General features: G+C 40.6%; 1 protein-coding gene across 1 annotated transcript in view; it reads right to left on the bottom strand.

Moving 5' to 3' along the window:
- Positions 1–24,057, bottom strand: part of SLC16A12 (solute carrier family 16 member 12) — a 77,921-nt gene that overhangs the window by 19,754 nt on the left and 34,110 nt on the right. The gene's annotated exons all lie outside the window — the stretch shown is intronic.

Here is a 24,057-nt window from a genome sequence, read left to right as displayed (position 1 = left end):
ATGATTAATACTTTCCTCTTACATATGATTATTTGTAACTAAAAGCACTGGACTGCGGCAAAGACTATGAGTTGTCCTTGGTGCCCATTCTCCTTTTTCATAATAGATCCTCTCAATTGTTAGCCAAATCCACATGCACCCAGTCTGAAGTCATTTTCCCTACCCTTTCATGCAACACTTAACTTTGTGTCATGGGGAAGTACTTTTAATAGTTAACCACTTTCTTCCCCAAAACTAAATGTTCATAGAAAAACTCATTTAGGATGTGATCCAAGATGACAGCAGAGTAGGTAGAAGCTACACTAACCTCCTCCCAGGACCAAACTGGAATTATAAACTAAAGACTAGCTGCAGAGAAGTCTTACAACCAAAAACTTACAGAAGAAACACATAACCACATTGAAACTGGTAGGAAGTGCGAAAGCACTAGAGGGCTGGCTGGGCTGCAGGGGTGGCAGCTGATGTTTTGGAGGAATATTTCAGCATTTGAAGGTGTTCCCCCAAGAAGTGTGAGGTCTAAACCTCAAGCCAATCTCCCCAGCCTAGAGCACCAGAACTGGGAAACAAGCCTACATAACATCCAGCTGTGAAAAGCAGTGGGATTTCTATCCACCAGGGAGAGACACCTAGAGATGCAGACACCAGATTAAAGGGCCAATGCACAAAATTTCATTTGCAGCCACTTACTCTGGGTTCCAGCAGAGGGAGGGTAGAGTGGACTAGAGCTATATAAAGTCAGTCTGGGGCTGGTGGCTCTGAGGAAAGAGCTGAAGGGTCAGCGGCAAGGATCTCTGCGCTCAGTCATTCCCCATACTGCAGAAGCCACCTTTCACAGGTAGAACAGAGGTGGATTTAACGGCGGGCGCACCAGGCATGTGCCCTGGGCCCTGACTTCTGAAGGGCCCTGCAAAACCCCAACTTTACTTTTTTTTCTAATGACACCAAGTTTGGTTTCATATGTGCAATTTTCATTACGTACAAGTTGTAAACTTGCAGGGCCCTTCACAAGTCAGGGCCCAGGGTGTGCGCCCAGGACTCCCGCTGTTAAATCTGCCTCTGGGGTAGAGCACTCCCCTCCAAGTGGAATCAGCCTGGGAGGAAGCAATATCCCCATCTGCAGAAATCCTTCTCGCCTCACTCTGTGGAGTTTAAGCCCTGCTGAGGAGTAAGGCTGGAGGCTCTTTCAGTGATTAACCCTGATAGAGAGCCTGCAAGTGGAGACATAACTCTGGGTACTTTGATACTTTAGCTGGTCCTACCACAGGCATGATGCTGGTAAAAATTGACCTGGTGCACAGCTTGGTCCTTTATGCATGTACCCAGACCAGAAGAAAAAGCCACAAATGGTGGATTGTTGAGAGCTCCAAACAGATTGTCCAGGGCCAGTCACAAGTAGCATCTGGCATGGGTCTGCACCAGAGTCTTTACAGATATAACTAATACATAGAAACAAACACAAAGAGGCAGCCAAAACAGGAAGACAAAGAAACAGGCCCCAAATGAAAGAACAAGAGAATTCTCCAAAAGAAGAAATAAATGAAGTGGATGTAAGCAATTTATAACATATAGAGCCAAAGTAATGATTATAAGGATGCTCGACAGCATGAAAAAAAGACATAGAATTCATAAAAAAGAACCAGTCAGAAATAAAAAAATATCTGCAATAAATAATATACTGGAAGGAATAAAACATACAGTAGATGAAGCAGAGGACTGACTCAGCGATTTGGAAGACGAAGTAGGAAAAAAACACCCAATAAGAGCAGCAAAAAGGAAAAAGAATTTTAAAAGTGAGGATAGGTTAAGGGACCTTAGAGACAATATGAAACATAACAACATCTGCATCATAGGGATACCAGAAGAAGAAGACAGAGATCAAGGGATCAAGAACCTGTTTGAAGCAATAATGACCAAAAACTTTCCTGACCTGGTGAAAAAAAGACACATAAGTCGAGGAAGTGCAGAGAGTCCCAAACAAAATGGACCCAAAGAGGCCCACACCAAGACACATAATAATTAAAATGGCAAAGCTTAAAGACAAGGAATCTTAAGAGTGACAAGAGAAAAGCAGTTACTTACTTACAAGGAAGCTCCCATAAGACTGTCATATGATTTCTCATCAGACATATTTCAGGTCAAAGGCGATTGGCATGAAATATTCAAAGTGATGAAAAGCAAGGACCTACAACCAACACTACTTTACCCAGCAAGACTATCATTTAAAATTGAAGGAGAAATAAAGAGCTTCCTAGACAATAAAAAGTTGAAGGAGTTTGTTACCACAAAACAAGTATTGCAACAAATGCTCATGGGCTTGCTTTACGAAAAAGAAAAGGAAAAAGAAAAAAGAGAGAAAAGAGTTAAAAAAATAAGTGGCAAGAAAAACACAAACATATCTATAAATAATCACTTTAAATATAAATGGCTTAAATGCTCCAATCAAAAGACATAGTGTAGCTGAATGGATAAGAAACAAGACCCACCTCAGAAAAGAAGATACACACAGACTAAAAGTAAAGAGTAGTAAAAAGGTATTTTATGCAAATGGGAAGGGAAAAAAGCTGGAGTAGCAATACTTATATCTGACAAAACAGACTTTAAAACCAAGGCCTAGTAAGAGACAAAGAAGGACACTACATAATGTTAAAGGGAACAGTCCCACAAGAGGATATAACTCTAGTAAACATTTATGCACCCAACATAGGAGCACCTAAATATGTAAAGCAAATCTTGATGGGTGACATAAAGATACAGTTGACAGAAATACAGTTATAACAGAGGATTTTAACACCCAATTGACTTCAAGGGGTAGATCTTCCAGACATAAAATCAACAACAAGATGGTGACCTTAAATGACACATGAAATCAAATGGATTTAATTGATATCTTCAGAACATTCCATCCCAAAGTGCAGAATGGATATTCTTTTCAAGTGCACATGCAATGTTTTCTAGGATAGACAACATATTAGGGCACAAAAACAGTTTTAATAAATTTAAGAAGACTGAAATGATATCACACATCTTCTCTGACCATATGTTATGAAATTAGAAATCAATTATAAAAAAAAAACTGAAAAATACACAAAGACATGGAGCTAAATAACATGATATTAAAAAATGAATGGGTTAATAATGGGATCAAGGAAGAAATCAAAAGATTCCCTGAAACAAATGAGAATGAGAACACAAAAATTCAAAATCTGTGGGACACAGGAATAGCAATCCTGAGAGGCAAATTCATAGCATTACAGGCTGATCTCAAGAAACAGGAAAAAGCTCAAATAAACAATCTAACTCTACACTTAAATGAACTTAAAAAGAAAAACAAACAAAGCCCAAACTGAGTAGGAGGAAGAAAATAATAAAGATCAGAGCAGAAATAAATGAAACTGAGGCAAAAAAAAAAAAAAATCAATGAATTCAAAAGTTTGTTCTTTTAAAAATAAACAAGATTGACAATCTTTAACCAGACTCATCAAAAAAAAAAGGAGGACCCAAATAAAATCAGAAATGAAAGAGGAGCAGTAACAACTGACATCAAAGAAATACAAAGGATTGAAAGAAAATTTTATAAATAACTATATGCCAACAAATTGGACAACTTGAACGAAATACATAAATTCCTAGAAACATACAATTTTCCAAACTAAATGAGAAAGAATCAGAGAATCTGAATAGACAGATTACAACCAGTGAAACTGAAGCAGTGATTAAAAAACTGCCAACAAACAAAAGCCCTGGGTTGAATTGCTTCACAGGTGAATTTTACAAAACATTCTGAGAAGAAATAACACCTCTCCTCAAACTAGTCTCTTTTGACCCAACAATTCCATTTCTGGAAATTTATTCAAAGAAACCTGAAACACTAATTTAAAAGAATATGTGCACCCCTATATTCATTGCAGCATTATTTACAAGAGCCAATATTTGAAATCAGCCTATGTCCACCAGTAGATAAATGGATAAAAGAACTATGGGACATTTACACAATGGAATACTCGGCTGAAAAAAAGAAGAAATTTTTACCCTTTGTGACAGTATGAATGGACATGCAGAATATTATGCTAAGTGAAGTAAGCCAGTCAGAGAAAGACAAATACCATATGATTTCACTCATATATGGAATCTAATGAACAAACTGAACTAACAAGCAAAATAGAGACAGACTCATAGACAGAGAGCAGGCTGACAGCTAGTGGTGGGTGGGAGGTGTGGGGGTAGAGGGATTGAGCAAAAAGGAAAAAGTCCCCATGGACACAGACAACTGTGTGGTGATTGCAGGGCTGGGGTGAGGGGGGTGGGCAGAGGCAGTGGGTGGCAATGGGAGAGAGTATAAGGGAGATAAATGGTAATAGAAAAATCCAATGAAAAATAAACTATAAAATAAAGAAAAAAATCACTTAAAAGATCCACCATACTTGTAGTTTTGCCTTAATATATGTAGCCTCCTACAGCAGACAGCTGGTCGCCTACACCAAATCCATAGTTCATGAACCCTTGCTTCAATCTACCATAACCCTGGTTTTGTTTAGGCATTGACTCTATCTGTTCTCTTTCCAGCATCCATTTACTTCGGGAAAGGCCGGCCCAAGCCATTGTTTCAAGGAATGAGTTTTGATTGGTTTCCCTTTTCTAGGTCAGTGACTGATTAGGAATGGTATGTGAAGTCATTCTAGCCAATGAGCTATGAGTGGAAATTTGGGGGGAAAGGTTTCCTTGCTTTTAAGAAAACACACAGAAAAGAAAACAAGCCCCTCTTCTTCCTGAAGACATTTTGAATCTGGATATGATATGTGGAACTATGGCAGCCACCTCCTAACCATGAAGTAAGCCTGAGAACAATATCAATAAGCTGAAGACAACACAGCAAAAAGATGAAAAGAACCTGGGACTTTAATGATGCCACTAAGCCATTGAGTCAACCAGTTCTGGAGCCATCCTATCTAGTCTATTAGGGAACATAATGCATTTTACCTATTGTTGGAACTAGTTGAGATTTCTGTCACATCTGCCTTCAGGGAGCGGTGTGCTGGAGCCAGCTCCTACTGCATCTCATCACCCCCATGCCATGTTCAGTGATGTCATGTTGATGGCTTCTAATTTACAGAAAGTGTACAGGCTGCTGTTCTCGCGAGATCTAATGCATTGGTCTGCAGAATAAAGTACCAATATTTATTTGGGAGGTGATGGGGGAGACGATCAGCATTTATGACTTTGGTGGTGTAGTAACAGTTCAAAATAGTGAAAAGAACTGCAATCAAAGAAAGATCTGGATCCTGGTCCCGACTCTCCCTTTCACAAGTTATATGAACTCAGGAAACTTACTTTACCTGTCGGGCTCTCAGTTACTCATCTATAAAATGGGGATCATATTATTCTCACAGAATGTTGTATGGATTAAAATGAGATAAAAATGTGAGGATTATCTGGTACAAAAACATAGATATTATTTGCCATGTGATTTAACCTCTTTTCATTTATTCATCACTCATTAATACAATAAATATTTATTGTGTGTCCACTCTGAATTGGGAATGAGGAGCAGGGCATAGAGCAGTGAAGAAAACAGACAATGACCTGCCTTGATAAAGCTCATCCTGTGGGACATGCAGTCAATAAACTCTTGAACAATTATTTCTGAGCCTCAGCCTCCTTGTTTGTACAAAAAAAAAACCACTCTTTCTGCTAACTTCATTGGGTTGTCGTTAGAGGCAGGTCAGAGTAGTCACAAACTGGCAGCAATGAACAAATATAACTTTAGGATATTTTTGTTAGGCCAACGGTGTTTTTCTTTTTCCATTTTTTATTAGTTGCCACATGTAAATATGAGATTTACCTAATGCTACAGACTAAATGTTAATGCTGCTTCCCCCAAATTTATATGTTGAAACCTAATCCCCATGTGATGCTATTTTGAGGAAGGGCCTTTGGAAGGTGATTAGTGCCCTTATAAAGAGACTGCAGAGTGCAAGGGATCCCTTGTCCCTTATGTCAAATGAGGACCCAGTGAAAAGATGACTGTCTAGAACCCAGAAGGTGGACTCTTGCCAGACAGTGAATCTACTGGTGCTTTGCTCTCAACTTCCCAGAACTGTGAGAAAGAAAGGTTTGTTGTCCAAGCCATCCAGTTTGTGGTAGTTTTGTTATAGCGACCCAAATGGACTAAGGCACCTAAAAATCCAGAATTCCAAGTTCCCTTGACAAATTGAAAGCACTAAAAATCTGGGCTGGTGTTCTTTTGTGGCAGCCATCGGCTCAAGTAAAGGAACAGCACCTTCCTTAGGATGAGGCCCGTACTCCCCACTCCATCCTGACCCTGACGCCCTGGATTGTTCAGCCCCCACATGTGCTATTTCTCTCATGGACAACTGCCGGCCCCTGGAGGCCATAAGATTCCCAACTTCTGCCTATACCACGTTGCCATAAATCAAAGTTTCTTGCACAGATCACGTGATTTATGTTTATGGTATGCTTTATACCCAGCACTCTCACAATTCAACAGGACTAGCATTCAAGTTTCTGCCTACACCTGCATACAAAACACAATGGAATAACTCATGAGTTGGACACAATTAGGTGCCAAGTGACATGAAATGACAGAATTGATTATGTAAGTAAAAAAGCCAAAGTTCAGAAACCTCTGCCTTGGTACAGTCCTATCCTCTTCACAGATTTTTCCATTAAAATAACCCCTAAAGTTAAGCTATTTACCAATTTAAGACTCTAAATCCACCTAACCATAAATGTCCTGTATGGGACAACCCTCACTTAGTGCTTCCTAGTGCTATTAAAGAATGCTGAAACAGACAGCACTGTGCAAAGCACAGCCCTTTGAAAAGCAATACAGTGGAAATGAAACAAGAATTAGGAAGGTATTCATATTCTTTGAACAGTGATCTCATTTCTGAGGAGTTATCCTAAGGAAACAATTTAAGAGAAGCTCAATGCTATAGGCAGAAAAACCCCAACAAAACTGCATTATGAATAATATATAAAACGGAAACAACCTCAGTGTTCAACCACTGGGAAGTGTTTAGAGAGTTATGATACATTAAACAAATGGAATAGTATACAATTGTTTAAAATTATAAACAAGAAGATAATATTGTAATATGAAAAAATATTAATGATTCAATGTTAAAGCAAAAATGAAGTCTCTAAATTTGTGTGTATCTGGTAAGAGAAGTCACATAAAACCATGTAAAAGTTGTATACTTATCACTATCAGAAAGGATATGCTGAATATGAAAAGGACTATCTCTAGGTTGGTGTAATTAACTTATGATTCATTTTCAAAATTGTATTCAGTCCCACTTTATATATACTTTTATTAGATATTTCTGGTCTACTCCTGCAGTGTAAATCTAAGCACAAAGCTCTTCTTCATATAACCACATCATATCACTTGTGAATACTGCACAAGAAAAGGCAGATGAACCAGAGGCCACACTATGGGTAGAGCCCCTGGCAAAATAAAATGTTCTCTTTCTTTACCAAAATATTATGGATCATTAATTTTTACTTTGCCTCTGCTGTCCTCAGATGATTCCAGTTTCATTTGTTTTAGTTGAGCAACCTCTCTTTGGCATTCCCACGTTTTATAAGTTAAGACCCAATTTGTGAGGGTCTCTCAAAAAAAAAATGCAATTGTGTAAGTCCAAAAACAAAATAAACAAACAAACAAAAAAACACTCTCAAGCATAGCTGTGGTGACAGCATAATAAACAAAGGTCTGTTGTCAGTTAGTCAACCTGGGTAAAACCACAGAACACGGAACGTTCTAACAGGATTCCAGTGACTTTTCTGAAAGCATCAGTATACAATGATATTATTAATAACTTCTCATGAATAGTTTCCTAGAGCCTCACAAGCCTCAGGGACAGGGACTATTGTCCCCCTTTCACCATGACAAAGCTCAAGCTCAGAGAAGGGAAGGGACCCGCCTGGCATTGCTGCATCTGAATCCAAATGGAGACAAGCAGCTCTGGCCGATTTATATGGTGCACTTGCCTATCTGCCCTCCAGGTTTCAGAATTGTTACGGGGCACTTCAACAAGCCATGCAAGCAATGCCAAGGCTTGAGCACCTATTCCTCTGAGTGAGCACAACACACGGAAGCAGAGAAGCCCCCAACGTTAGCACAGGGGTAAATTGCTCACAGAACAACTCCTGTGATTTTCTTTCAAAGCAGGTCATTCAGCAGAAACTCACAGATCAGGCAGGCTAACCTCATTTCCTAGAGACCTTGTAGCAGCTTGCACTTCCCCTAGAATAATAGCCTGAGGGTTCTCGTGAATAATTAACCCACCTCAAAGTACACAAATATGGTAGTCTTTTGCTGAGTTGATAGTATACCTAAAACTATAAGTAAAACAAGCATGTTACTTATCATGCAATTCTTCATTTTAGTAACCAGTCTCCAATTTATTTGATTTTGACATCCATCCACTAAAATATATAATTGAATTCTGCACCTCATTCTGGTTTCAGAAAAATTCTTTTGAAACAAAATTGCTATATTACAATGTTCCTTCCTCTAAGATTACTCCTTATAACAGTACAAGTTGGGATATAGGCTCAATATCCCTGTAGCCCCAAGTTCTTAACTAAGCTTCTTGCTCCTTCTAATACTGTATTCTGTTTCTCCTTTGTGCCCTGATGGCAACCCAAAATGTATGAACTAGAAAAGAATGTCCAATTTAATAAGTTGCATTTTTTCCTTGAGCACTTTATGCAGAACAATACATGTTGTTCTGGTAGTGTTTGAATAGTATTATTTTAATAAATGCTAATAAAAGCCAAGAAAGATTAAAAAATCTAATCATTTGCAAAGAGTTCTTGTAACAGTTGATACCCTTCCAGTAAAGTGTTGGATGTGTGGGGCAAATCTTTCACACTGCCCTGAGTAAAGTTTTCTGAAGCCATCCCTGCTATCAGGAGAAAACCTACACATTTCTTACGGTCAATATGCAGCTAGAGAAAAGGCAACAGTGGTCCTGGAACCGCTTGTTTTGGTAGGCTCCCAACACTCTTCCCATTTTTCTTTCCTCCATCCATCCCGTCTATATCCAGTGCCATCAGCTTTAGCAGTACCTTTAACTTTGTAAATTGGTTTGCATTCGCAAAAGAGGCAAAGGTGTGTGGCAGGAAGATATCAAGAGTGGGAATCAAGACCACTGGTACAAGTGACACTATTCAGTTGAACGACCCTGTGTAAGTCACTTTCTCTGTGCCACTGCTTCCTAATCTATACAACCAGGTCATTGAATTACTGACATCTATCCTTTAAATCAGGTGACTGATCATTAACTGTCTCTTACCCAATATGTAAGTTACCTGGTAGGACTGGGCATGCTCAGTATACTCTGACTTTACTCTTCATTACCAAATACCTCTTTGAGGGAGGAGACAACTCCTCTTTGTTTTTACTTAAGAATCATGAAATTTGTCAGTCTCTCTCCTTTTTTTTTATGCATTTCTAAAATATTCCTGTACTACAAATAACATTTTTGAAATATCTCCTATTGTATCTATTGCTGGTTCTACCCCAACCTAGGACCCAAGGCCCTAATTAACATCCTGGCCTATGCTTGGAATCCCAGAGGACACCATGTATATTGAAGAACAATCTTACAAGTATGCTGTGAGAGAATTCCAACACTTTACTGAACAGCCTTTATAGCAGTGGAGCAAAGTGTTCCTGCAGGTAGCCTTACACTTCTCTCCTGGGGACAAACTCTGAAAAGGACCGAACATGGGAGGGAAGTTAGAGGCCCCTTCTCTCTGCTCAGTTGTGCAGTCTCTGGCCCAGGGACCCAACTGTTATTTCCACTTGGAGTCCGGGTCTTGGGGACGCCTTCTAATGCTTATGGATTTATTTATTTTGTTGTTCCAAGACATTACACATGTGCTACAAAAAAAATATTATTCTGAAATGAAGAAAGACTAGTGGTTTGCTTATTTTTTTGTAAACACTGCTTCTCTCTGTTTAGTTCTCAAATTGATCCTGATAACAGGGAGTAAATAATTACTGACTTCAACCAGACATTTTTAAATGTTTTTCAGAGACCTTTGGGCACTAAACTGAAACATTGACCTTTGCTAATGAAGCTGCCAATGTTTCTACATTGTGTATGAACCTCTGGGACAGGAATACTTTACATAAGACCTAGAATAAACAGCAGTGATTTATATGGTATTTGGTTTACAGAAAGAGAGAAAAAGGTACCACTCATGATTCACAGGCTTGACAGAGAGAATAGAAAGCAAAATTCTTTCCCACCCTGTCAGCTCCTCATCCACAGAGCCAGTGACTCTAGGCAACGTCTGGAAAATGCTTCAGGAGCTTGCCACCCGCCACCATTCTCCACAGTAATAGAGTTATTTTCTCTCCTCATTGGAAGTACATGTAAAATTAGTGACATGCCTAAGCTGTAGCCGTCTTTGAAAAAAGCATGACATGTAGCCAAATATCTCAATGCCTACCTAGCCAACGTCCAGTATAAAACTGGTGCTCAAACAGATGTGTGGTTCAGGGAATACATTTTTATGTCTAACTCAGTGACCTCGCACAACGCTATTTCTAATTTTGCACTTTCACAGCATATGGAACTATTAGGTCAGACTATTTATATTCGAGCCTTCTGGGCTGCAGAGGAGAAACTTGGGGTTTCAGATGCATGTCGCAGAGTCTTTTTGTTAGTCAACAGAGAGCCTTTCATCGAAGAATGTTGCGGCCTGTCTGTACCGCAACATTTTCCCCACTGTGTAATCACTGCTCTCGCCATGTTGGGGAGATGGGAGGGGTAACAAGTCAAATATTTCACTCAAGTATTTCAAGTTAACGCCGCACATCACGGAGTGCTGTGGAGACTGGTGTTTGGGAGGGAAGTACAGGCAGAAGAGTGAGAGCTCCCTAGGAGCAGGGCAGCCCGGATGCTCCCAATCGCCGCTCTGTCCCCAGTGCCTAGGAGAGCGCCTGAAAGGCAAGATGTATGCAATAAATATTTAGTGAGCGAACACCTCCAATTCTCAAGTTCCGGACATTTCCCAGATCACACAGGAAGGGGTACAGGAAGCTTGAGGAATGGGGACAGGAAAGTACCCAGCCCGTCTTTCTTCCTTTTATCCACTGTCAGTCCAGATTAACCAGCATTCCCAGCATCTGAGTAAGAGTGCGCTAGGTCAGTACATCTCACTAAGTACACTGCAGCATGGTCAGTCCCTGACCCGAGACCAGGCCAGACCTGGAAACAGAACTTCCCCACCAGGTTGGGCCTCTCTCCCTGTGTTTGCAGAGTGGCTAAAAATGAGTGTGGACTGCTGGAGGGCTCACCTACAGAGCCTGGCACTCGGCCCACTGTCTGTCCCACACTGCACAGGCCATCAAATTCCACAGGCCCCGAGAGATGTTTGTTTTTGCGCTCTGTAGACACTGCTCACTGCTTGAGCCACACAGCAGGTCACACAAAGGACAAGGTGTTGCCAAGACTGAAAATGTGGTGGATTCTTTTGTGCAAGATCGAGGACCTGAATTTCTTCCTGCAAATGAAAATATTAGAAACAATTTTATAAAAATTCTTTCAAAATGTGGGTGGTCATCTTTGTCTGTATCGTGATAGTTAAAGTAGTTAAGGCCTGAACCAGTTCATTCCGCATCCTTCTTGTTTTGGACCAAGAAAAAGGGTGGTGAACATTTAACAACAAAGGCTTTGGAAATAGTTCCCAACTTTTGTTTCAGTTACAGTTGACATTCAATGCTATTTTATACTAGTTTCAGGGGTACAGCATAGTGGTTAGACAACTATATAATTTACAGTGATCCCCAAATAATTCTAGTACCCACCTGACACCATGCATAATTACTACACTATTATTGACTATACCCCCTATGCTGTACTTTATATCCACGTCACTATTTTGTAACTGCCAATTTATGTTTAATCCCTTCACCTTTTTCATCCAGTACCCCAAACTCCCAACCATCTGGCAACCATCAGTCTGTCCACTCTCTATGAGTCTGTTTCTGTTTTGTTTGTTCATTTACTTTGTTACTTAGATTCCACATATAAGTGAAATCATATGGTATTTGTCTTTCTCTGTCTGACTTACTTTACAGAGCATAATACCTTCTAGGTTCATCCAGGTTGTTGCAAATGATAAGTAGTGTTTTGAATTTCTTTGTCTATATACTCAGAAATGGACTTGCTGGGTCATATGGCAGAGTTTCATTTTCAACTTTTGAGGAACCTCCATACTGTCTTCCATAATGGCTGCACCAGTCTGCATTCCCATGAACAGTGCACGAGGGTTCCCTTTTCTCCACAACCTCACCAACACTTCTATTTGTTGATTCACTGATGATAGTCATTCTTATAGGTGTGAGGTGATATCTCATTGTGGTTTTAATTTGTATTGCTCTGATGATTAGTGATGTTGAGCATCTTTTCATGTGTCTATTGGCCATCTGTATGTCTTCTTTGGAGAAATGTCTGTTCATACTCTCTGCCCATTTTTAATTGGATTGTCTGGTTGTTTTATTTGGGGGGTGGTGAGTTGTCTGAGTTCTTTATAAATTTTGGATATTAGCCCCTTATTGAATGTATCACTGGCAAATATCTTCTCCATGCAGTAGGTTGCCTTTTGTTTTGTTGATGATTTCCTTTGCTGTTGGAACGTTTTAGTTTGATGTAATCCTATTCATTTCTTTTTTCCTTTGTTTCCCTTGCCCAAGAAGATATATCAGAAAAAAATATTACTAAAAGAATATTTTTACTGCATATGTTTTCTTCTGGAATTTTTATGGTTTTGAGTCTTTAATTCAATTGGAGTTTATTCTTGTATATGTTGTAAGCAGGTGGTCTAGTTTCATTTTCTTCACAATACATGCTCCCATTTATTTGCATCTTCTTTAATTTCTTTCTTCAATGTCTTATAATTTCCTAAGTGCAGGTCTTTAGCCTCCTTGGTTAAATATATTCCTAGGTACTTATTTTTTTTGATGCAATTGTAAATGGGGTTGTTTTCTTAATTTTTCTTTGTGATAGTTAACTGCTGGTGTATAAAAATGCAACTGATTTCTGAATATTACTTTTGTATCCTGCTGCTTTACTGAATTCATTTATCAGTTCTAATCGTTTTCTTGTGGAATCTTTATGGTTCTCTGTATATAGTATCATGTCATCTGCAAATAATGACAGTTTTACTTCCTTTCCAATTTGGATGGCTGTGACCGACCCAGGGCCACTTGATAGGAGCTACAAGGTGATCTACTGTTGGTTGCTGCCTGTGCAGGACCTGGAGTTGTGTGGGAGAGGCCGCTCCACAAAGCAAGGTCAGCTGCCACCAGTACCAGGCCTAGGGCAGCTCAACTAATAGCACCAAGCACAGAGAGGCCTGCCACTGCCTGCCTGCTGCCTTAAGGCCCAACTTCTGAAAGAGCTTAAGGCAGTGTGCACATTGGGTGCGGCAGCCACTCAGGAAGTCACGAGGGTGGTGCAAGTGCAGTCATCAGGTTAATGTGGACTTAGATTTAGATCCAGTGTTGAGTCAGGGGCCACTAAGCAAAAGTGATACCAGGCACACAGAGGCCAGCCACTGCATGCCTACAGTCTGCGGACCTTTGAGAGTTGGTTTTTTGTTTTTTGTTTTTGAAAGACTGCCAAAGCCAGGTGCCTCACGAAGAAACAGTTCCAGATAGCATGTGAGTTGAGTGGGCAGGGTCGCAGGAAGTCACCAGGTTGGGGCAAGTAAAGTTCACCTGGCAAATGTAGATTCAGAATTGGCTGTGTGGGAAAGAAGGCTCAACACAGGGACCATGGTGATTGTCCCTCCAGCCCTCACCCTGAAGCCATATAATTCAGTTCCTCCCTGAATGTCTCTGGTACCTCCCAAGCCTCTGTCCCTCCACCAGAGCCTAGGGTGAGTGCCTTTAAGCCAGCGAGTCTGTGCTTGGCCCTTTAAGAGGTCACCTGCGTTTCCAGAAGCCTTCCATCTCACTGAGGCAGATAAAGATGTTGTGAGGGTTCCTCATCCTGGCACTGGTGCGCCAGGCTGAGAAGCCCAGTGTGGGCTGGGACCCCTCTCTTCTCAGGGGAGACCTCTGCAGCTGAGATAGCCCTCCTGATTTTCAACTGCCACACACGGGCCAGCCTGTTTCACATCTCTGTTCTTCCTACCAGTTTTTACATGGCCTCTTCTTACATCCTTAATTGGAGGACTTCTGTTCAACTAGTCCTCAGATGGTTCTTCAGGCTGACTGTTCTATAATTTAATTGTAATTTCTATGTGGTCCTGGGAGGAGGCAAATACAGCATTTACCTACTCTGCTATCTTGACCCAGACCTCTTCCTAACTTTCTTTTGCATGTGAGCTCACTTTACACATACTTAAATATTTCCTTAGCCAAACACAACAGTAGTTGTATTTTTAATATGTTACTGTTAATATATAGACAACAGTTAAAATGAATTTCATACTATTTTCAAACACATTTTTTTATCTTATGAATCAGTAAGCACTTACAAATATTTGAAAAATCATACCTGTAAGATATTATTCTAGCCACTGACAATGCTGCATGTATTTGTGGATTTACACACCCTCTATTAATTCTGTTGTCTCCTCCCAGGTCTGAGACTCCCAGATTAGAAGACCTTTCTGTTTATTAAGGGTAGGGCTAGTTCCTTGGCAAACATAAATTCCTTCTGGTCTACTAGGTATATTAATTATTCAAGGTCCCAGTAGGAGCTGGGAACTCGGAGAGACTTAAGCAAATACATTACTTATAAGGGTATGAACTGTGTTCACAAAATCTAACAAGATCAGTAGAGTTTCTAAAGCTAGTAACAGTTGGAAGTCACTACCACTTTTAGGCCTGAGGGGGCAAAGGGAGAGACCAGCTACTGGAACCTTCTATACAGTCACTGTAGAGAATCTTAGGTAAAGTAAAGATCCACAAGGATCTGACAGTAAAAGAAGCAAAGCAATAAATACATCAGCCTCACACTCTTCCTGTTTCCAAGTCTGAACCCAAGGCAATCCAGCTGATAGAGCCCACCGTACATGTCAACAACCCAGGGAAGAGAACAGGGTGGAAATGGGATGGACAGTGTGAACTTGTAGGGGCAAAAGAAACTGTCCTGCACACCAGTGTAACCTGTAAGCTTGCCCTCTTTTGCACTAAGGCTATGGTTTAAAGATGAGGTTAAGTTCTAAGCCAATGCTGGGCTTTGCCTTTAAACTAGATCAAGCTGCTCAAGGTTACCAACTGAAATCTGTTGGCATATTTCCAATACAAAACTCAACTGTGAAACCAACCTCCTCTTTTTGCACTCCCATCTTTAAACAGACAGCTCCAAGAGCCGCATCTCTGCTGTCAATCTTCCTCCCAAGTGGCAGACTCAAATTTCCAATAGTCTTTAAGGTACCTCAAACTCACATGCCCAAAAGAGCACACTGGTTATTCTCTCCTGGAAATAAATTTTTTCTTAGTGATTTCACTATTTTGCCACTAGGCATGCTAGGACACTGAGTTCTTTGGACAACTCCCCAACTTTCTTAACAACTGAGTCCAACTCTTATCATTTCCACTTATATCCCTCTCACATCTGCCCTACCTTTTAAATTTCCCATTGTCCTGTATCCGAACTAAGTCAGAGCCTGTCCTAGCTGCCCTAGTTCAATACTGACTCTGCCACATATACAGTGGTCCTAGTTAGACTTCTCCATCACTTACTAATTGTGAGTTCTTACTTAGTGGCTCAGTGGTTTCCTTACCTGCTGGATACATCCATGTATAATACCTACAGTTGGAAACAAAGACCTCCTTCCCATTGATTCCATGTGGCAGGAAGTCCAATAGTGTTTGCAACCCTGGCTTTTCTCTACGTCCTCACTTTTCTCCATAGGAAGCAGTTAGTTTTCTGAGTCATGGGTTTGGGAGTAACACCTGCACAGGCTCAACTTAGCTCTTTCCTTCCTTTTTTTTTTTTCTTTTTTTTTTTTTCATTTGGGATCTGCCTGTTAGAGAGCGCTCATCCTTCTCAGCTCTTCCGTGACATATATCAAATAGGGACAGGCATCCTTGCAAGTGGGCCTGCGATTGTTTGGGAGCTGTCAGGGGTTACGACTGGCTAAGTCTGTCTTTTTTATAGGGAAAGTACTGCATTCCTACTTGGCTGGTAGTTCTAAGCCTCATTCCCCAATTATCAATATTATTAGCACTTAAGGTGGCATTCTGATCGCCATCTGCTTGATACCTTTTTCTACCTCTAAACTGGTTTTGAACTCAGGGAGAAAATGAATGTTTTTATTGATCTTCTCAAGTCTCAATTACTAATGGGCTTAAGAAAATAAAATGGAGTAATCCATTTTATATCACAAAGCATAAAATCTGCCCATATTAAACATTCAAATAAAAGAAATGTTAGCTAGTATTACTGCTGTTGTTGTTATAGACTGCCTCCATGAGCCTTAGGAAAGGGATAAGGCATTTAAAATTTCACTATCTTATAACTCTTTTAATATTTCATATCAAGATAGTGAGGACGAATAACAGTTACATCAAGTGGAACTTCAGAAACTGCAAAACAAGGCCTATTACCATTTCTCCTTCAAAGACTTGGCACAGAGGCATTTGCATGTGTTCTGAGGCCAGGTGTGAACCGTGTTCTGGAAGAGCATTTCTCCAAGGAGGAGGCTGACAGGAGGTCCCCAGGCCACACCGCAGCTCTAAACAGTAACATAACACAGCTCAGGAAAAAACTGTTAAAAATAAAAAACAAACCCACATTTCTCTGACAGGACACTACTCTCTAAATAATTTGCAGAGTGCCCCACCACCCCCTCAGTATATACCACTGCTCTTTAAGGCCTCTAAAACTGTGCTATGAATATGGGTGCTGCGTTACATTTTCAAGCACATAGAGCAGTGCGCTGGGCGTGGAGTCAGACATATGTGGCTTTGAAATCCAGCTCAGACAATTAGGAGCTGTGTGACATTGACAATGACTTAGTTGGCTGCATCTCGACCTCCTGCTATGTATGGTGGGGTTCACAAAGCTCCTGATACCTATTAAAATATCATATTAACACATATTAATTTCCTTCCTTCAAATATCAGGAGATACATTTTCATCTTCATTTGTTTGTTTCAATAATTTTCCAAATTAAAAAGTAAAGCAATTACACACTTTGATAGCTAGCTACACAGTGGGCACTCCAAAAATACTTAACTAAGTTAAACTTATACCAGTTACTAGTTCAGATCATTCAAATATCAGCAATTATTAGTAAATAAGTATCTTAATCATAGCTGAAAGTACCCATGTTTATTTTCTAAGAGTATCAAAAGAAAAAAGCCTGCGAGAGACCCAGTGACTTCATCTTTCTATATCAATCACCCCTTATGATATAAAGACAATGCAAAAGTGTTAAATAATGGGAAGAATGGCAGGGAAAAAATGACAGGGAAAATAATCCAAGAATACCATGCTCCTTGAACATTTAAACTTTTACTTTTTTGTAGTATTTAGCTGTTTGTTTCTTTTGAATTAGGCACTAAAGTTCTCTATGGGCAATTATCCATATAGCAAATATCTGTGTCCATTTTCTCTTCTCTCTTCAATGATTTTTCCTAAATTGTACAGAGATGGCACATCCAGTCAATGGATTATTACAAAGCCTTTACAAATGACGGTATGAGAACTGTAGCAGTACCAAAAAGTATCTAACTCATTAGGCTAACTCATAACCAGAACACAAAATGTGTGTGCTCTGAGTACAACTACAGTAAATACATATGGGTCCCAGGCCACAGCCCTTAGTGTTAGAATCCTGGGGCAGGAGAAGTTCTATTTCTGTTGGGGTCCTGAGGGCGTCTGCCTGTGGCTGTTGGTGGCCATCTTGCTTTCATAAAGAGAAAGCCCAGCTGAGACCGACACCAGCCAAGAGCCAAGGAGAGATGAGTCCTGCTGAGCTTGTCCAACACCCAGGAAGCAAAGTCTCTCACAGTTCCCTCTGCCTCCTGATGGATCCTGGCGCTTCCCTGTGTGGCCTGGCAGCATGGTATGGCGTGCCTCTTCCTCTGGGAACTTAATGGCTCACAGCCTTTTCTTTTGGGAACCACATTCATTGCTGTTGGGAGTTTCTGTGAAAATTCTCGTCATTTCTCCATTAGTTATTCTGATGAAGTCCAAGTACTACATCATTACATGCTTCTCAGACTGGAGGGAGCACAGCCCCATTTCTGTGCAGGGGGGATGCAAAACAGAGTATCGGATACATCTTTCTGGAGTATCCAGTTTACTCCAAGATTTGGAAGAACCCAGTATGTTAATAACTGTCCTCCTACCCCCATAAACATGGAAGAAAAGAGCAGGGTCAGGGAGAAGAGCCTCAGGGGAAAAGTCTCTGAAATTTCACCCATATGGAGGCTGAGAACTGGACCAGCGGCAAGGGTGGCCTCCCCTCTTGTACCCCAGGGGGCTGTAGGCCATACTCCAAGATGCCAGGTACCCTCCTGATTTGAATTCTGTGCAGAAAATGCTGGGGCAATCTGCACACCTCCATCATCCACTGGACCGAGCCTTCTCTCCCACACACAACATGTACTTCTTTTTGTGTCCTGCTTCTGGCTGACCTCCTGGAGCTCTGCATCTTCAAGTTCAGCATTTAAAATACAAGGGGTGTGTGTGTGGTCAAAATACAAGAGTTTTTGACCATGCTCCTGCCTTGGCGAGCCACAAGTTAAAACATTACACTAGCTTTCCTGGGGTCCATTTGCCATGCTGCTTCTCGGTGGACAGCCTACAGCATATGAATCTGAAGAGAAACAAAGATGCTCCTCGGCACCCTTGCCAGCCCTGGTTGGGTCAGAGGGAGAGGCTGGGATCCCACCCTCAGGCTGCACAGTGTGGCTGGAGTTTTCCTTGTTGGTTCGCTCTGGGACTTCACTACTGCTGTTGCCGCTGGCGCAGTGTGTGGAGGAAGAGCCCCCAGAGCTACTCTGCGGGGCTGGGCTGGGAGTGGCAGTTCTTGATGTCAGGGTGACTGGGGGACTGGCAAGCTCTCTGGCCTACTAGCTGAACTTTTGGGATTAGGGAAGGGCTGTGGCTACTGAAGTCTGGGGAAGAGAAGGGAAGGGTCTGACTGTGATGGTTCAGCCCTCCATCTTGCAGTTTTTTAGTTCTCAGAATCGGGTACGTGGCCATCACTCTGTCGTACCTCCTGCCTATTATTGAGTCCTGGATCTGGTCCTGCTCAAACCTCAGGATCTTCATTACCTTGGTCACCTGGCTGTCCGTGGTGCCACAGGGTGGCTCACTGTAAGGTCAGAGATCCTCCTCTTCACCTATATTTAGCCATGGGTCCCTCATTAATTCTTCTAGAGTTCCTCTTTCAAGGAGGTCAAGGGTCAATAATTTCTTTAAGAGTTTTTCACACTCAAAAGACATGAAACAGAGGAAATAGTAGTAACCACTCTGTATATTGCTGTTATAGTTTCAAAAGGTCCTCCCCCATGAAAAGCTGGTATCTCAGAGACTTTCTTGGAGAGAACCATTACCAGGTTCCACACATCCACTGATCAGGCTCCTAGGGGCCCAAGGAGAGCTCTAAGGAGGCATAAGGGAGGTTGCCATGTTCATCTTTTGGGTGATAAACTTAGTGACGAGGCTAAGTCTGCAAATTTGACATTCAACTCACCATCAAAAATTGCATCCTATGGCTTCAGGTCCCTGTGGACAATTCTGTTCTGGTGGCAGTGCTGCACAGTGCACACCAGCTGCCAGAAAATGCCTAGAGCCTCATTCTCAGTAATGTGACCACGGTTCTCCAGATAATCAAACCTGTTCCTTTTGGTCACATGCTCCAAAGCAAAGAATACTGTTTCCTCAGTGTCAATCACCTCATACACACAATTTGATGACATTTGGCTGATTCAAGGATTCATCCAACAGACTTGTAGAACTTGTCTGGAAGAGCCCTGCTGATCCATGACTCTGACAGCCACCACTGTCCTGGTCAGAATGGGCTAGGCCAACCTCACCCTGGCAAAGGTTCCCTGGCCAATGGTGTTCAGTAGCTCAGAGTGGCCAATATGATCTTCCCTTAAAGTTATTTTTATCTTACATGGCCTAAGGCAATTTAGGACAGGAAAAGAGAGAAAGGTTTGTTTGTCTTCTCTCCAGCATCCATGACTTTTCCTTTAGGTAAGAACATCTCAGTTTTCCTTTGGGCATCTTACCCAGTCACACTTCACATGCCTTGGAAACCTACATGATTCTGGAGAGGCCTGGCCATTAAGAGCCACGATTACTCATTCAGAGACTTATGAACCAAGCTAGACTAAAAATAGCCCTGGGACATTTTCTGGACCAATTGGGAAGACGGTTCCAAGTCACAGAAAGGTGGCATAGAGCTGCAGGTGGACATTTTTATCTCCACTTGCATAGATACTACCTAAAATGATGTCAACTCAGGAAAGAAAAGGAGTGAGAGGTAGAGAAATACATATTTCTGAAATTGTGTAAGGATTTCAATTCAACTATATCTAAATTCCACCCCTAGGGTTCTCTGTTAAGTAAATAAATGAATTCATTTTTTGCTATTAGTCACATTGAGTTTGGTTTCTGTCATCTGCACCTAAAAATTCTAATATTTTTAAAGCATCATTATTCTTATCTTACTAGCATGGCTTAGAGCTTGTATGATTTTCCATGATCATGCAATAACAAGTGGCTGAGCCAGGCTGCAAACTCCAGACTCTCAAACTTTCCATCAGTGGCTCTTTTCCATTCCATGTAGGTATACTGTTGGTGTTTCACAAATCTAACTAAGTGCATTTTTATCTCTTTGTGTGCAAACTCAAATAATCAGATGGGGCAGCAGCCATGGCATAAACAAGTGTCAGGAGAATGTGTTGATACCATAAAGCAGACAAATGAAGGATTCTCTCTAAAGTAATTCAGTCAAAGAACACTAGTACCAAATCAATCATCAGTTCCTCTAGTGCTACAAGCTCCAGAAGCCCACGAAACTGAAGGATGGTGAGTTATGTGAACACAGTAGAAATAATACCCAAGTAATCATATTGGCTCCATTCTTATTGGTAAATTGATCACCCACAGACTATTTTTTTCTAAGAATTATAATACAGGAATATTTAGTGTTGAGTTTTTTCATTATCTGATGTGAAAGCCTGCCAAGATTACTAAGTAGAGCATTTGTTTTAAATCCAACAAAGGAATCCATCAGTCAAGGATCAATAGGACATGTAGCTAGTTTACTAATAAAAATGTGTTCTATTTCATATTGTTGATGGGAATATCAATTTGTTCCATTTTTTGGAGTGATATTTGGCAGTCTCTATCAGAAGTTTAAATGAACTTAGCTTCTGACCCAATGCTTCTACATTTAGAAATTTGTCACTTAGTAGCACTCCCCCAAATGCTCAGATATGTTTGTATGAGGGTTCATTTGCATTATTTAGAACTGCAAACGTTGGAATGAGTTTCCATTAGCAGGGAATAAGTTGGATAAATTATGGTACATTCAGCTTCTAGTTTACTATAGCAGATTGAACATACATGTCTATCTTTGCTCTTTCTTAAAGCACCACTGATGGAAAGGGAATTAAAAAACCAACAACAACAACACAGAAATAAGCCACAAAGATAAAAAGAAGGGCCGAGAGAATGACAGCAGATAAAAGATGTGAACCAAATTCTAGAAGCTGGGAAGTAAATGAGCAGATGGTTTGTGACTTAGCAAAACCGAGATCACTGAAACCCAATCCGACAGGAAAGGAATACAGGAGATAAGTTAAGGGCAAAATCCAAGAAAGACTTGGGGAGGGAAGAACAGAGGATGTCTAAAGACAACGAGTGTGCGATGGGGTTAAAAATAGGAGAATTGATGGAAAGTCCTTAAAAACTTTTCTCTCTCTGAAAAAGACAAGCATGTACTCTGTGAAAATGCTACAGACTACGTTATTAAGGACAGGGGATGCAGCTAGGGAAAAAGCAAAGAGGAGAGGCGCCGTATGAACACGGGGATATTAAAAGAAAATCACACAGATGGCAAAACTTTGTCCCCAAATCCTGGCCCCATCTGACTCCCAGACACTAACAGCCCCATTCCTAACCTTCAGATTACAATTCTGGAGATATCAATATGATTAAGAGGACAATCCTATAGACGAAGGACTTAAACTAGCGGCCACACAAACATACATCCAATGGCCAATGAATACATGAAAGGGTGCTCAACCTCATCTGCAAAGTCTCCCACTGGGGTGCGTGCAAGAGGCAACCAATGGATGTTCCTCTCACAAATGGATGTTTATCTCCCTCGCTTTCTCCCTCCTTTCCTCTCTAAAAAAATAAACAACATCTTGTACAACAACAAACACAATGAGAGAAGTGTGAGCCCTAATGTAAGAACTTTAGTTGTTGTTAATAATAATAATAATAGTAATAAACCAACAGTGGTTCAACAATTGTAACAAAAGGTACCATACCAATGTAAGATGTTAATAATAGAGGAAACTCTGGGGGCTGGAGAAAGAGTCCATGAAAACTCTGGACTTTCTACTCAAGTTTTTATAACCTAAAAACTGCTTTAAGAAATAAAGTCATACAAATATACACACAATGAGATAACACTGTATGCACACCAGATTGATATGAAATTTTATAGGATTAGCTATAACGAGTGTTAGCAAGGATGCAGAGCAATGAGACCACTCATTCACTGTTGGGAGAAGCGTAAATTGATACCATTATTTTGGAAAACCACTTGGCATTCATTATATAATAGAGTTAAAGATAGGCATTCCACATGACCTCTCCCGAGCATATACCAACAGAAACATACACAATGCAGCAGAGCACATGTATGAAAGTGCTTATGCAGGCATCTTTTGCAAAAACCCTTAATAGGAAAAGCCTAAGTATCTATCAATATCAGTAATTTAACAAAGGAATATCCATAGAATGTAGCAATGAAAGTGAAAGAATGATAGCTACATGCACCCACATAGATGAAATTCACAAGCATGATAATGAGGGAAAGAAACAAATCCCAAAATTATATGAACAGTGGTGCTCCATGGTCATAAGTTTCATAAATAGTTTCAACTGTATGATTTAGGTATGTAACATAAATGGTAAATGTATAAAGAAAAACAAGGAAGTGAAGTCCACAAAACATAAGATAGCGGTTACATAGTTGGGGGGCAGGGGATGTGATCAGAGAGAGGCACACAGGAAGGGGGTGCCTTCTATCATAGTGGCAGTGTTCTATTTCTTCATCTGGGTGGGAGTTACATAAAGAAAGAAAGAAAAGAGGGAACACTTTGAAAATGTAATCAGCCCCTCTGGTTTTTTAACTAATGGTCATCTTCACTCTCCAGATCAGGTGTTCTCACTGCAGCCAAGTCAGAACATCAATAAGCAAAGTTCAGGGGACAGAAGGGACTAGCTCCCTCACAAGCTTTCACTGAAGGTCCATAGGAGATCCCTCTGTTTGAACCAACCTTGTAAAGTGAGGGTATTGGCACAATGATAGGAAGGCACCAGCAAGACTGTCAAACTCTGTTAAAAGCAAAGGGGTTTGATCAATTCTAAGCAGAAGTTTTCTTAGTGATTTAAGTATTTATTATGCCAGTAGCAAGGAGTTTAGGAACTGTATTTAACCTGATCGGTGATATTAAGATATCTGAAGAAAAAATATATACATACAGGAAAAAGAGTGGTACTGAGAATGGGTAAATGGACAAAAGGAGTAACATAATAAAGTAAATAAATAACAAAATACAATAAAAGAGGGACTATGTGTGCATAGGTACATTTTGATAATGTACCAGAAACTAGGGGTTATGATCAATGCAGCTCAAAGGAAAAATAGTGTTCTAAAACAAAAATTATAAAATATAACTATTCCCCCTCTACCCCACAGCATTGAAGAATGTTTCTGACAGACTCCTAGATACAGAGAACAGACTGGTGGTCGCCAGAGGGGAGGAGGGTTAGGGGGCTGGGTGAAAAGGGAAGA

Source organism: Furipterus horrens, unplaced genomic scaffold, assembly GCF_987537825.1.
Source record: "Furipterus horrens unplaced genomic scaffold, mFurHor1.1.pri manual_scaffold_5, whole genome shotgun sequence".
Lineage (NCBI taxonomy): Eukaryota > Metazoa > Chordata > Mammalia > Chiroptera > Furipteridae > Furipterus > Furipterus horrens.
Note: the sequence above shows the minus strand (reverse complement) of the source record. Positions and strands in the feature narration are given on the sequence as shown.